A 13,151-nucleotide genomic window follows, 5' to 3' on the forward strand; every position below is an offset into this window, starting at 1 on the left:
GGTTTCTGCTGTCCATTGTTCCTCAGGTGCTTTCTTCACCCGGGAGTAATGAATCCAAGCAGGTCATTCTCTGATCTTGATCGCCGTGTAGGTTGTCAGCAATATCTGGAACGGTCCATTCCACTTCTCCTCAAGGGGGTGACCTGAAATAGTTTTAACATCAACCCAATCTCCAGGTTTGAATGTATGCACTGGAGAATCTAATCCCTGTGCCCTGGTGGACATTACTACTTTGTTTACTTCTTCCAATTGTTTTCCTAATGCTATCAGATATTGTTGTAAGCCCATTTCTCCAACTTGACTGAGATCTTGCCCTTGATACCTAGTTTGAAATGGTTTCCCATATAAGATTTCGAAGGGACTCAATTTTTCCTTAGTTCTTGGTTTAGTTCGAAGCCTTAATAAGGCAATTGGAAGGACCTGATCCCATCTCAAGTTGGTTTCTTGACAAATCTTGCTTAATTGTGTTTTTATTAAGTGATTCATTTTCTCCACCTGCCCGCTTGCTTGGGGTCGATAAGGTGTATGCAATTTCCAGTCAATTTCTAAAAATTTACTAACAGATTGCACTACTTGTGATACAAAATGCGGCCCCCTGTCTGAAGAAATTACTTCAGGGACTCCGAACCGAGGGATGATTTCCCTTAGCAAAACTTTCGCCACTTCTCGGGCTTTGTTAGTTCGACAGGGAAATGCTTCAGGCCATCCGGAATAGGCATCTGTTAATACTAACAGATATCTATACCCGCCTTTTCTAGGCAATTCCGAGAAGTCTATTTGCCAATTTTGTCCTGGAACACATCCTTTGCCAATGTTTCCAAACTTCACCCGGTTGTCTGCCTTTGAGTTATTCTTTAAACAGGTTTCACATCTACTAACCACATTTTTTTACAGTTTGAAATAAACTTCGTGCTATTATTTGCTTAGAGAGAGAATTATATAAAGCTTCTGTTCCCCAATGAGTTTTGCCATGTTCAGTTTTTATCAACATCCATAGTATTCTAAAGGGAACTATTATTCGATTGTCCTCTACTGTTGCCCATCCTGATGGATTAACCTTAGCTTTTAAATCTTTGATAAGCTTTTTATCTTTTTCATCATATTCTACGATTTCAGGTAGTGATAAGGATTTTTCTGGGATCAAACTTAATACCTCACCTTGTCCCGCTGCTTGCCTCGCTTTACGATCAGCCAATTCGTTACCCACCTCCTTGTCAGTGTTACCTTTTTGATGACCTTTACAATGCATGATGGCCACAGCTGTTGGAAGCTGAACTGCTTCTAAAAGTCGCAGTATCATATCGGCATGTTTAATACCTTTTCCTTGTGTAGTTAAAAGTCCTCGTTCTTTCCAGATCGCTCCATGAGCATGTACTACACCAAAGGCATACCTTGAATCTGTCCATATATTTACTCGCAGCCCTTCAGCGAGCTCCAGCGCTCTCACCAAGGCAATTATTTCTGCCCTCTGTGCAGACGTACCTTTTGGGAGAGATCTTGCTTCTATTACCTGATCAGTTGTTGTCACCGCATACCCGGCCATTCGGACTCCATTCTTCACAAAGCTGCTCCCGTCTGTGTACCAGGTATGATCGGCCTCTTCCAGTGGTTCTTCTTTCAGATCCGGTCTACTTGCATAGACAGTTTCAATTGTCTCTATGCAGTCATGTACGATGGGGTCAGTTTCCTGTTTATCACTCAGGAAAGACGCAGGGTTAACGATTGTAGATGTAATGATTTCCACATCATCCTGCTCCATCAGGATTGCCTGATATTTTAAGAATCTTGACGGTGATAACCAATGTCCGCCTTTCTGTTCTAAGACAGAAATTACTGCGTGGGAAGTATAAACGATCATTTTCTGCCCTCGGTTAAACTTGCGAGCCTCTTGAATGATTACGACGACAGCCGCCACTGCCCGGAGGCATCCTGGCCATCCTTTGCTGACTTCGTCCAATTGTTTGGAAAAATATGCTACTGCTCGCTTGTAGGGTCCCAGCTTTTGGGCTAAAATTCCCAGGGCCACTCCTCGTTTTTCATATGCAAACAGCCAAAAAAGTTTTGTCACATCTGGTAAGCCCAAAGCAGGGGCTCTCATCAGTTCTAATTTTAATTCTTTGAAGGCTCTTTTGGCCTCATCAGTCCAAATTAATTGTTTCTGATTGTCTTTCAGTAGTTCATATAAAGGTTTAACTAACAGTCCATAATTATGAATCCATAAACGACACCAACCTGTCATTCCCAGAAAAGTTCGAAGTTCCTTTACCGTAGTTGGTTCTGGAGTCTGGCAGATGGCCTCCTTCCTTTCATTTCCGAGCTGTCGTTGTCCTTTGGAAATCAGGTATCCCAAATAGATCACTTCCCTCTGCAGGACTTGGGCTTTCTGTAATGACACTCGACAACCACTTAATCCAAGGAAGTTCAATAAATTCACAGTCCGTTCTTTACACTCTTCTCTCTTTTCTGTAGCTATCAAAATGTCATCCACATATTGTAAAAGAATGCCATTGCCTGGAGGCCTTTCCCAAAGTTCCAATTCCCTTGCTAATTGGTTCCCAAAAATTGTAGGGCTGTTTTTAAATCCTTGAGGAAACACTGTCCAAGCGAGTTGAGTTTTACGTCCCGAATCGGGATTTTCCTATTCGAAAGCAAATAAATTACGGCTTTCAGGGGCCAAGGTGAGGCAAAAGAATGCATCCTTTAAATCCAGAACTGTGAACCATTCATATGTTTCTTTCAGACTGGTTAACAAAGTGTACGGGTTTGCTACTACTGGATACAGATCCTCCACAATTCTGTTTATTGCTCTTAAATCTTGTACTATTCTGTATTTCCCATCTGGTTTCTTTACTGGTAAAATTGGGGTATTATATTCTGACTCACATTCAATCAGTAACCCAAATTTTTGGAATTTTTCAATTGTTTCTTTTATGCCCCTTCGGTCTTCCAACCTTAAAGGATATTGTTTTATTCTAACTGCACCAGAACCAGGTTTGACTTCCACCTTTATCGGTGCAGCGTTCTTTGTTTTCCCTGGAATCTCAGAAGCCCATACCCCTGGATACACTTGATCTAAAATTTCTTCAATCTCTGCGGTACTCTTAGTTTGTTTTTCAATTTGGATCATAGCCAAACTTAAAACTTCAATTAATCGATCATCTTTTACTTTGAATTCTACCTTACCCTTTTCAAAAATTATTTGTGCTTCCAATTGCTCTAATAGGTCCCGTCCAAGTAAAGGTTTCGGAGATTCTGGTAAATAAAGGAATTGGTGAATCCCTACTTGTTTTCCAATCTGAAATTTAATTGGCTGTAGAAAAAAAGCCTTTTTCTGCTGGCCAGTGGCTCCTATTACAGTTACAAAATCATGATCTACAGGTATTAGTTCTTGATTCAATACAGAATATGAGGCACCCGTATCTATTAAAAATTCTACCTCCTCATTCTGGTTCCCTAGCTTTAATTTAACCAGTGGATCCGCCAGGGTAGATTCCCCAGGTCCCCGTCATTTAGCTTCAGCAACCACCTCAGGCTTTAATTTAGGGCATTCCTTTTTCCAATGCCCTTGTTTTCCACAGTAAGCACACTGATTTGATCGTAATGTTGTTTGGAAACTCCCTTGAGATCCCCGGCGAGGCCCTCCTCTGCCTCTGCCTCTGCCTCTACCTCTACTTCCAGGGGATCCTTGGGGTCCTGCACTTTGTTGTTGTAATGCCGAGATTGTCGCTGTCGCTAATGCTCTACTTAATTTTCTCCTTTCATTGCTTTCTCTGTTCCTGTATACCCTCCATGCTTCTTCAATTAATTTTTCTAAATTCCGCACTTCAGGCTCTTTTAGTTTTTGGAGTTTTCTTCTAATATCGTCTGATGACTGGCCCAAAAATAACGATACCAATTGTTGCTGCCCTATTTCAGATGAGGGGTCTAAGGTGGTATATTTACGCATTGCCAGTCATAATCTGTCTAAGAATTCCGTGGGGGTTTCGGTTTGCCCTTGTTTTACAGCATAAAGTGCTGACCAATTTACAGCCTTTGGGATCGCGTTCTCTAGTCCAAATTTTATCCAATTTTGATATTGCCTTAATGTGCGCTGGTCTGTATTATCATTCGGATCCCAGTGTGGGTCAATCAGGGGAACATACTGATCGACTCCCCCTGCCAGCGTTCCGGCTGTAATTTGAGCCTGCACTTGAGTTCGGGCTGTTTTTAGAATTAACTGTTTCTCAGTTTCAGTCATTGCATCTAACACTATATCTATATCTTTCCAGTCTGGGTTTTGATTTTTAACTATGAATTCAAATCTTTTGGTAATTCTTAATGGATCATCTCTGTAATTTTTAACCTCTTCCCTCCAGGTGTCCAAATCTCCCATATAAAAAGGGACCTTAATTGTCATCGGTCCTGCCGGCCCCATAGCTTCTCTAAGTGGTGCCTGGAGAATTGGTCCTGTTTTACTACACGTTCGGGCAGTAATCGGGGTTGATTCCCCCACTGCTGCAGGAGGTGGTGGTGGTGATGTTGATGCAGGGGGTGATGGTGTTGATGCAGGGGGTGACGGTGTTGATGCAGGGGGTGATGTTGGTGTTGATCCCCCCACTGCTCCCCCTCCTGAGTTACTGTTCCCATTGTTCCCATCAGGAAACCCCATGGGTAATGCAGGAGGTGGTGATATATAATCTTCAATCCTTTCCTCACTTTCCCGATCTTTTGCTTTCAAACACCTTTCATAGATTCATAGATTCATAGATTTCTAGGTTGGAAAAGACCTTAGAGATCATCGAGTCCAACCATCCCTAATCCCCATTAAACCATATCCTCAAGTAGCTCATCCACCCTATTCTTAAACACATCCAGGGATGGGGACTCAACCACCTCCCTGGGCAGCTTATTCCAGTGGCTGACAACCCTTTCAGAGAAGAAATACTTCCTAACATCCAACCTGAATCTCCCCTGACTAAGCTTATGCCCATTTCCTCTTGTTCTATCACCCATCACTAATGTAAAGAGCCCTTCCCCTAACTCCCCACCATCTTTTCTCAAGTATTTATAGGCCGTAATCAGGTCTCCCCTCAGCCTCCTCTTCTCCAGGCTAAACAGCCCCAACTCCCTCAGCCGCTCCTCATAAGTTTTATTTTCCAGCCCCTTGACCAGTTTAGTTGCCCTTCTTTGGACTCGCTCCAGGAGCTCAATATCTCTCTTAAAGCGAGGGGCCCAAAACTGGACACAATATTCCAGGTGCGGCCTCACCAGTGCCGAGTACAGGGGCAGGATCACTTCCCTGCTCCTGCTGGTCACACTATTCTTGATACACTATTCTTTCTCCAATACTACATGCTGAACAACATCGTTTCATCTTTCCTTGTTCCTTCTTTTTATCTTTCTCTAGTACCAAAACAAAGGGGTCTTTAGGGACTAAATTTATACCACATTCCTTTTGCCACTCAGGATGATCTCTTAAAGTGAAAAACATATCAGCATATAACACCTCATCCCATTTTTCATTTCTTCTGAGAAACAGCATCAATTGCAATAGAGTATTATAATTCAAAGTTCCATTATTTGGCCATTTTTCCCCTTCTTCCAATTTATATAACGGCCACCACTGGTTACAGTATTTAACTAAAATTTTCTTATTTACATTTCCTCCTGGGGGACCCCCAATATCTTTCCAATGTGCTAAGACGCATCCTAACGGACTCTTTTTTAAAATTTCCCCGCTCTGTTGGTTACCCATTATTTGTTGGATTATTATTATCCCAATCCTGTTGTTACCAAACAAACAACTGGAATTAAAATTAAAGTAACACGTTCACTCTTATTTTCTATTGCTTCGTCTATCTCCGGCTGTTTCCCTTGCGGGAGAACAGAACCACGGATCAAGACTCAGCACTCGCTTTGTACTAAAAGTACGTTTCAGTCACACACACACAGAACAAAAACAAATCTTACAATTGCAACCACAAAAAAATCCAACCATACAATTAATACAACTCTCAGAATCACACAAACAAACACATAGAATTCAATACAGAATTAATATTTCAGCTTCCAGATGGCTTCCGGTGGGACTGGAACCCACAATTGTAGTCACTTAAGTGTGGTTTTTTTGTTGTTGTTGTTCTTAAGGCGCCTTTGGTGGGACTGGAACCCACAATCGTAACCAAAGTATACCTTTAAGGCACTGACTGCCCGGTATACGCTGTCCTGCGCAAGTCTCAGCTTACGGCTTACGGAGAGCTACCCCGAGTGGGACTGGAACCCACAACTGTAATTGCTCCCACAACTATAACCAAAGTACACCTTTGAGGCGCTAGCTGCCCGGTATACGCTATCTTGCGTACGGCTTACAGAGAGCTACCTTAATGGACCGGTCCCCAAACCAAAAGAATCAAAAGAATACCTTAATACCTTCTCTAAGACGGAAGATGGTCCTTGTCTGTTCCCGCAGCGATCCGATTGAGGCGAGGAGTCCCTCCGGGGAAATCCCCGGGGGCGCCCAAGGGAGTCCTGTTCTCAGCGGGTCCTGCAGCCGAACAGAGAGAGGCCCATCTGGGTCGCCAAATCTGATACCTGAAAAGGAAACTGAACTTTCCAAGACTTGTTTTAAAGTTTTAGAAAGCAGGTATTCTTTATTGCAGCGCTGGGTGCACGGGGGATTTCTCCTCCTAGCGTGCACACCGGCTTCTGGACAGAAAATTAGTTATACACTACAATCATGCATAATTCATAACATATTTACATATTCTTAAACAATTGGTTAATTTTCTCTCGCTTTTCATGTAAATTACTTCGCATGCTCAGTTTTCCTCCTCCGCCCCTTTCTTTTGGATCTGGGGTGTAATTAGGGTAGGTGGTCCGTGAGTCGGTGGTCGCGATCTCCCCCTGCCGGAATTACCTTTTCCCCCAAGTCACTGCATGTTCACAGTTTAGAAAAACATGATAACAAAGTTTATGCAGTTTCTGCAGTTTCTGGGATGTTCCCTCCAAGGGCAGACAGTTCTTGATAAAGAGTCTCTGTTTTAATCACTGCTGGCAGCTTCAAGGATGGACATCTTGTTAGTTTCTTTAGCTATGTGTAAATCACCTACTGCCCACTGAACCCTTCATGAAACTGCTACACAAAACTTTAACCCCTTTATTGTTGGGTAACAGCATCTTCCTTCCTTTACAGATATCTCTCCAGCCTCCCTGACTTTTCCTTGAAACCTACCCTTGGGCTGATCCAGTGTCCCTCTGGGTGACTTGTTAATCCACAGCACTGCCCTTACTGTGGCGTCTCTTTTTCCTAATGTCCAGTCTCGACCACTCCAGCTGCATGTTGTGTCATTATTTCTTTCTCATGCTGTTTCTTACTACAAAGAAAATCATCATCTCTGAAACCACCCTTCAGGCACTCTCAGGCTACTCCTATACTGCCTGGAGCCTCCACATCACTGGGCTAAAGAACTCCAGGTCCCTCAGCCACCCCACACAGGTCATGTGCACTAGGTTCTGAACTCCACCTTGGCAGACCTCCACTCCACACTCTGTAGTTCATCGCTACTTCTCCGCAATGAGGAGCCACACCCTGGGACATATCCATTTGTGTGTGGCCACATCAGTGCTGAATTGAGGGGGATGATAACTCAGGTTGTTTGGGTGACTCACGCTCCTCCTAATGCAGCCCCATACGCAGCTGGCCTTGTTCAGAGTCTCCATATTCTCCTGACTCGTAGGGCATTGCTTGTAGTGCCCAGACCCTTCTCCTCTGAGTGACTGCTCCACCGGACAGGTCCCAGCCTGTCCTGATGCATGGGATTATTTTTCCCTGCCCTCCATCTCCCACCGATGCAGAACTGGCCACTTCTCCTTGTAAAACTTGGAGTGATTTCCTTTGGCCAAATCTCAGAGTTTCTCAAGGTTCCCATGGACTGAGGCACCATTTGCTCAGCTTTTCATGTTTGCATTCAGCTGGCTTCTCGTGATTGGGGTGTCTGTCACAAGAGAACAGCAGGAGGAATTGCAGGGCGCTACAAATACCCCCTCCTAGAGAAACTGTGGGTCTTGGAGATTTGGTACTGACAAAGCCATAGGTCTGACCCAGAGGGGAAGTTGCCCTTTATGGGGGAGAGCAGCAGGAACCCATGGAGCTCTGCCTGGGGATGGACAAGGAGTCAGCTGAGAGCTGAGGGGCCAGCAGGAGAGGGCAGAAAAACATGGGCAATGCTGTGGTGGCTGGATGTCTCCTGTGGACCCCTGATGAAGAAGAGAAAGTAGATGAGGCCTTCAGACAACTGGAAGAAGCCTCATGTTTGCAGGTCCTGGTCCTCACGGCAGACCTAAACTATCCCAGCATTTGCTGCAGGGGCAATGCAGTGAGGTTCCAGCCATCCAGGAGGGGTTTGGGGCTCATTGTTGACCTCTTCCTTACAAGGGTGAAGGAGGAGCCAGTGAGGTGAAGTGCCCTGTGGGGCTTCATACTTACAGACAAGGAAGAGATGCTCTGGGATGCAACAGTCAGGGATGAGAAGGTGAAGTTGAGGCTCCTGAAAGAAGCAAACCCATAGGTTTTTCCTTTTCTAGGATATAAAAGAAGAAGATATAAAAGGAATCCTTTCCATAGGATTCCTTTTATATCTTCTTTTATCTTCCTCTCCGACAACCAGAATGTTTTGTCGAAACTGTTTTTCAGCAAGAAAGTTGTCAGGGACTGAGAAGGAATCTGTTTACAAAGCTTTCTGCTCTACCTGGCAAAGTTCAAGTGTGGATAGAAAAACAGTCCTGAAAATTGAATAAACACAAGATTATTGTCTTTTTCATGTTTATCTGTGGTTTTATCTGAAAACTGAACCTTTCTCAGGGAATAAAACTTCCCTCTTCTCGAACTGTCCTGCTTACTTTTAATTCCCACATCTCTGCATTTGTCACCATCTTCATGCCACATTCTCTGTTTCTCTCCTAATCAAAAGGTTAAAGCCCCTTTGCTGAGGTGTCTCATCTTTCAATGGAATGCATTTCAGCCCAACTACAAGACATGATTAAATTAACTAGAGTAAGAATGATTGAGAGACGCCTATTTTTTCTCCATTGACTATAGAGAGACTCTCGGGTAAAGAGTTCAAATACAACAACTCACATACAGTTTATAGTGGATTCCTGCCCTAACCCCCACACTGAGTTTGCTCTTAGTGCATAAAATGATGTCTTCTTGCTCTAGGATGATTCTCCTCTCCTCTGTTTTCCTTCCAGCCTTTGCCTGAATGTCCCCATGAATCTCTTTTCTCATCCTTCTATATTCTTTCACTCTCTCTCAACGTCTTTAAACCTCCTGAAGCATTGTTTCCTCCACTGATCACCTGCCCTCCCTCACTGCAGCTCAGATGCAGAAATATTGAACCATCCGAGTGTCACAGAGCTCCTACTCTTGGGCTTCCCCTTTTTCCATCATCAGGAGCAACTCATGACAATCACTCTGCTGGCTTTGTACCTGGCGATCTTAGTGGGAAACCTGCTGATCATTTCCCTCGTTCTTGCTCAAAGAGATGTCTGCAGGCCCATGTACTTTTTCCTCTGTAACCTCTCCTATTTGGAGATCTTCGTCATGACATTCTTCACACACATAGGAAGAGCCATAGGAAACTTGCTGACGGGTAGCAAAGCCATTTCCTGCTCAGGCTGCTTAACTTAGTGCTACTTCTACTCCCTTCTGGGTTATAATGACTTTGTCCTTCTGTCTGTCATAGCCTATGACCGTTAAGTGGCCATATGCCACCCTCTTCAGTACTCCATGCTCATGAATTGTCAGCTTTGCCTTTGGCTACTGTTGGGCTTGTGGACTGGAGGCTTCCTGGCCACCATTGTCTCCACGGTCTTGGTTGCAAGATGTCCTTCCGCAATGCCAATCACATTGACCACTTCTTCTGTGACAGTGTGCTTTTGACCAAGTATTTCCAAGGCAGAAACACAGATTGTTTTGCTGATCAGCTTTGTGGCCTTGTCCATCATCCTTCTGGGCTCACTGGGCATGACAGCAATGTCCTACCTGGCCATCATTAACACCACACTGAGATTGTCCTCCACTTCCTCACAGCACAAGACATTCTCTACATGTTCCTTTCACTTCACCATTGCCATCTTGGGCTACGGTAGGTGCATCTGCATGTGTGCCCAGCCTTCAAGTAACCACATCTCCTGTAACAAGGCAGTGGCCCTTCTCAACACAGTGCTCACTGCTTTGATGAGTCCGTTTATTTTCAGCCTGAGGAACCAGCTGATGGAAGATGCCCTTAAGGCAGGCTTGAAGAGAAGGGTGATAATCTCCAGGAAACACTTTTCCACCTGAGAAGAGATTTTGTAAGTGGATTTTGAAACTTTCCTGAAATGAATATCACACCAGGTCCTCTCCTGCAACAAATCATCCTAAGAAGACCTTACATAGGAATGCCTTTCAAATGACCTAAGAGCACTTCGCAGACCCTGGTGAATACCACAAGGGCATTTTACAAGTGTAGAAACTGAGACAGAAAGCAACAAGCAGAGGACTTCATCCCTCCATGGCACACCCAATTTTCAACAAGCTTCACCCTCCTCCAGTTCTGATGACACTTCTCCTTGGACCTAAACCTGATTTCCTGATTATTTCAATGGCAGATCTTTGCTGAACCTTTTAGTCCTTTGGAAATGACAGAAAATAGGTGAAACACAAGAAAGAGAACTTTATTTCTCTGCCAAGTGGCACTTACATCTCCAAATTAATCTCCCGGTTAGAACAAAAACATGCCTGAAATAAAGTCTTGTTTAATTGCAATAAATTATGACTCTTCTACTTTGCTACAAAATCTAGAATATTGGTCAGAAATGCAGTTCTGAGTAACCATGCACCTGTCTCCAGATCAAGCCTGGTGAACTGAATGTCCAGTCCTTGACACAAGGCTTGACCCAATTCTTCAGCTAATCTAACAAATTCAGTGGAATTACCTTATTCAGATAAAGTCTTTTCTAAATTTAATATCTAAAAAAGATGAGTTCATTGCCTGGTCTCCTTTGACAGTGGGGAGGAATGAGCACTCTAGAGGATGATATCATCTGCTCCTGTAGTGGTCTCCATAGCACTCTAAGAGAACTGTACTTAGCACAGACTTGGCAGCTTTACTTTTCAAGATTTAATTCCAGATGCCCTGAACCACATGTTGGGCAACGTGTGGTAACGTGCACAAGTGAAGGACTCTTGCTCAGTGGGGACCATCCTTTGAAGAGATTTAGAACTGTACCTTAAGTTTTCTGCAAAATTTACTTGAAATCTCTCCTCTTCTTTAATTCCTGTCACAGTGTTGCCATTTTGTAATTTTCCTGGATTATTTTTTACTCATAGTTTGCAAGAAAAACATGCTCTTTTGGAAGGAGAATCAAAACCAGGATGCGCTCATTCATGTAAATGAAAATACAGTAATTTTGTTCAGTGTGAGATATTTTTTTATTTGATCTGTAAGAGTTCTCTTGCATTGTTTAAATCACTTTCCTCCCAAGCCATGGGAACACGGAAACACATCGATCATTACACAGCTGAGCTCTCTTAGGCATGTTATTGTGATAAATCCTACCCAAAGTCACTTGTGCACCAATGGCTCTGATATTTTTGAGTAGATAGCTTGGGTTTGACTGAATCTCCACTGGTGCCTCTATGCAGCAAACATCCGAGGTCCTTGTCTTGCTCTAACAGCATGTTCTCCAAACCCTTCACCTTATTCACACAAGGGAATTTCCTGGCACAGCTCATTCAGGAAAGTGCTCCTTAGAGGTGAGGCAAGGATCACTCCAAGAGCTCTTCCTTACAAGGCGTATGAGCAAGACTGTGCCAGGTGGTGCTTCCTCTACTCTCTGCAGCCCAGAGAGATAAATGTCCCCTAATTAACTGTCCACATCCCTGGAACTTGAGCTGGATGAATAATGGATTCATTTTTATTTCCCACAAGTTTTTTCCTACATTGAAAATATACATTAATAAAAAATAAAAGCATTCAATTCACTTTGTGGACTTTATTAAATGAACAAAGAACTGTTCTGACCCACTTCAAACCAATTCTGTCTCCTGCACAGCCAGCAGGCTGGTACATGTGCTTTGTGCTGCCAGGGAACTGAAGACAAAACCAGTCTCAGGCAGCTCAGACAAATCTGACCTTGCAGGTAGCTCTTGCTTTGGACTGATGAGAGTGACTGATTGCAAATGGCTTCTGTGGAGACATTTGCAACTATCTGAGAGGAATCCTTCCAAAATCACCTCCTCTTGGTTCCTTCTGCTATCATGGGAAGAGAAACATTTCCCATTTGTGATTCATGTCCTAAGGCGGGTGACTACATGCTCACCACTTGACAGATCTCTCTCCACCGACCACAGAAAAGGGCCTCAGATCAGACGCTAATTTAGAGGTCAGATGTGAACTTAGATCTTAATGTGGTTTAAGTTCAGACTTAGAGCTTTTGACCTTTAGATTCTTGCTTTCGTTTTCACCTGTGCAGAGAACCTCTGATAAGTCACCACATTTCTAATCGTTTTTCCATTGGCCAAGAGGACCATGTGTTCATCTGGAAGAAGAAAGATGCAGCGCAGCACTAACAGCTCGATGTACAACGGTCTTCTGGTCAGGATCAGAGCTCAGATTTCCCTGTGAGAAGTCTGTGCTCCACTACAGTGCCACAGCTGAGGCCCAAATGGGCACCTCCAGGAGGAGCTCCACGGCTTGTCCCAGTGCTGTGACATTTCTGGATTAAAGGAGATGTGGTGGGACAGGTGGCTGACCTGTGGTGCTGCAATGGCAGGATATAGGCTCTGCCGGAGGGAGTGGCAGGGAGGATGAGGATGGAGGAATGCCCCCTGTGTGAAGGAGCATCTCAAGTATATGGAGCTCCTCTGTGAGATGGGCAACAGGTTGAGTTGGCTTGTGTGAGTGAGGGTGAGAGGAGGAGTCAGTATGGGAGTGTGCTGGTTGTGGCAGGGGTGGAGTTAATTTTCTTCAAAGTAGCCAGTGTGGGACTGAGGTTTGGATTTGTGCGGGACACAAAGTTGATAACACAGGGATGGTTTAGTTACTGCTGAGCAGGGCTTACACAGAGCCAAGGCCTTTTCTGCTTCTCACCCCACCCCACCAGCAAGTAGGCTGGGGGTGCACAAGAAG

The sequence above is a fragment of the Tauraco erythrolophus genome, unplaced genomic scaffold, assembly GCF_009769465.1.
Source record: "Tauraco erythrolophus isolate bTauEry1 unplaced genomic scaffold, bTauEry1.pri scaffold_56_arrow_ctg1, whole genome shotgun sequence".
Lineage (NCBI taxonomy): Eukaryota > Metazoa > Chordata > Aves > Musophagiformes > Musophagidae > Tauraco > Tauraco erythrolophus.